The following is a 2,523-nucleotide window of genomic DNA, read 5'->3' as shown; positions in this document are numbered from 1 at the left end:
GATTATCTTCTTGACTTAGAAATTTTATTTCAGCTATGCTTGGATCCTTATAAGTGGGTACATAGTTAACTTGAACATATTGCTTCTCTATTGAAATCTTTATTGAAACATCATCATTTCTCAAATAGCCTACTAATTGTCATCATGTATTACATAAAATTATACCAAATATGAAGCGCCTTTGGAATTTGTGCTTCTGAGTTTTAGCACATTGTAGTGAGCGATGGGCTTAATACGAAGCTGTTTCCATTTGATGGCAGGCACTGTGTTCGGCGTGTATGGTGAATGTGGCCCAGAATTAGAATGTCCCCAACATTCAGAAGCTCATTAACACTGGCCTTGTTATTGCTCGCCACATGGAAGAAAAGTACCGGAAGCCTAAGAAGCCCGATGACCCCACTTAGGTTTTCGATCCATAGTTTCCGTTACGGCCAATTTCTTCATTTTTCTAGTTGAGTATGCTCATACTGTGCTTTTCCAGATACAAGAGCTGCGCTTTCGATTTTCTTATTTGCAATATTTGTATTCGGAAATTATTTCTTTGTTCTCAAATTTGGTAATGGAAATTTGGGGTTTGATCTCACTTGGAGTAAACCCCATCCAATGAACAATGAAAAATAAGATTTTTTTGTAAATCCTGTGCCTTACGATCAGTATATTTTGTTACATTTCCTTGTATTTGAATTCAAGGTGTTACGGATGCCCAATACTGTGCAATCTTTGATGAAGTTTTTAAAATTATATTTGAAGTACACTTAATTGCTATTTAAAAATCATCTGTAAAGTGTAAAGGCATAATGGTTTTTACGTCAACAGTATTGGGGGGAAAAATGATTGACCAGTTACCCAACTTTTACTTGGTGTCAACTAATCAAATTGTGAAGATAAAAATATGGCATGGATTTCAGCTGCCGGTTAAATTGAAAATATGACGTAAAATTAAACAATTAAATCTATGCATCTGCTATTCTTTTCATAGGGTAATCTCTCTTCTTTAATGTCACACATTTTTTAATTTTTAGAAAGTTAGCTAAAATCTAACAAGCTAATGGCTTTCATCGTTTATACACCACACTTTTTCTTCTTTTTGTTAGGAAGAAGAAACCGAATTTAAACAGCAGAGAAAACAGAATTATAAACACACAACACAGACAAATGAGATGCAGATTTATCGTAATTCGACAATTGCCTACATCCACACTTGAAGTAGGGGAATCAATAGATTTATAACCAATCTGGTTTACACACATACACAGCTGCAAGCAGCTCCAGAAAATCACTCTACAAATGAAATACAATCAGCTCTTAAAAAGCTTGCAAGGAGAAGTTGAATAGCCAAGAGTTTTGGCGGCAAGATGAAGGAGTCTGTTGGACTTCACTTCCAACAATCTCCCACTGAAGGCCAACAAATTGCTACAACAAGTAGATTCCCCCACTCAGTCCTGCTATCAATTATTGGAGAGGCCGAGAGAAGCTCGGCAGAAATCGAACTTCTCCCACTTAACTACTTTAGTGAGCACATGTAATGTCCCCTTCTCATTGACGACCTTCCAGTGGTCCATTAGCCTATTCCTGAGACCCGTAGGCTAGGTGGAATGAAGAATGAGGGTCCAGCATTGATGAAACGAGAACTTACTATTTTTAGTGAGTCAGGAAATGGCCATTTTGGTGATACTGTCCTACTGAGCTCTCCATGTTTTGCCTCTGGACGCGAAGATCATGCTTTTTGGAGCATTAATTCTTGACTTGCTATTTTTAGTAAGTAGCAGTGTGGCATAATTCTATTTTTGGTAGTGGATAGGGTTCTGATTCTACAGCAGTTATGTGGTCGTCCTGGCTCAGTTTCATCCTAGTTTTGATAATAATTAGTACGGGAGTCATATGTGATATAATTAAATATTATTTCCTTATCTTAAGGTTTAATATTTAATTAATATGTTTAATTGCTACTGATTATCGAATTTGAGATTAATGTCTATATTTTTCCTAAGTTTTTGGCGAATTTCATGTTTATTAAAGAGATGTCGAAATATTTGAGAGAGATATTATTTTTATGACTTATCTCTAATATTTGCCAAAGTGTAACGTGGGTCTATGCCTTGGGCGTGGAGTTTGACTTGTGGGAAATGGCGCCACACTTGGGGTCCACGTGTAGTGGAATGAAATGCAAATGAAAGGCGTTGAATTTGAAGGAATTTGCATTTGGGTTTGAAGTGTGTGAAGCTATAAATATGAGACTTGGGCTCCCATTTGCAGGATCTTGAAAAATTGTAATGTTATGCTGCCAGTTTGGCGACAGAACTTGAGGCTTCGGAGTGCGTCTCCCTAGTGCTACCCGATTTCGTACTTGAAATACAGTACCTAGTTGTGCATCATGTTCTCCTACATTCTTAGAGTTTGCTATAGACATTTTTGGTGGAAGTGATTCTGGAGACATGCTGGTTTTGCCTGTGGCTGAAGCACATTTTCGATCACACCTTTCTGCTGGAGCGACTGACGGTTATGGGTATTAGCTCTATCCTC

At 37.5% G+C, this 2,523-nt stretch overlaps 1 pseudogene; it reads left to right on the top strand.

The window, feature by feature from the left end:
* The first annotated feature begins 223 nt into the window (after nt 1-223).
* On the top strand, nt 224-443 carry LOC131050525 (uncharacterized; annotated as a pseudogene).
* The last annotated feature ends 2,080 nt before the right edge of the window (nt 444-2,523 follow it).

This window comes from Cryptomeria japonica, chromosome 2 (assembly GCF_030272615.1).
Source record: "Cryptomeria japonica chromosome 2, Sugi_1.0, whole genome shotgun sequence".
NCBI lineage: Eukaryota > Viridiplantae > Streptophyta > Pinopsida > Cupressales > Cupressaceae > Cryptomeria > Cryptomeria japonica.
The sequence above is the reverse complement of the archived record's forward strand: the minus strand, read 5'-3'. Positions and strand labels throughout refer to the sequence as shown.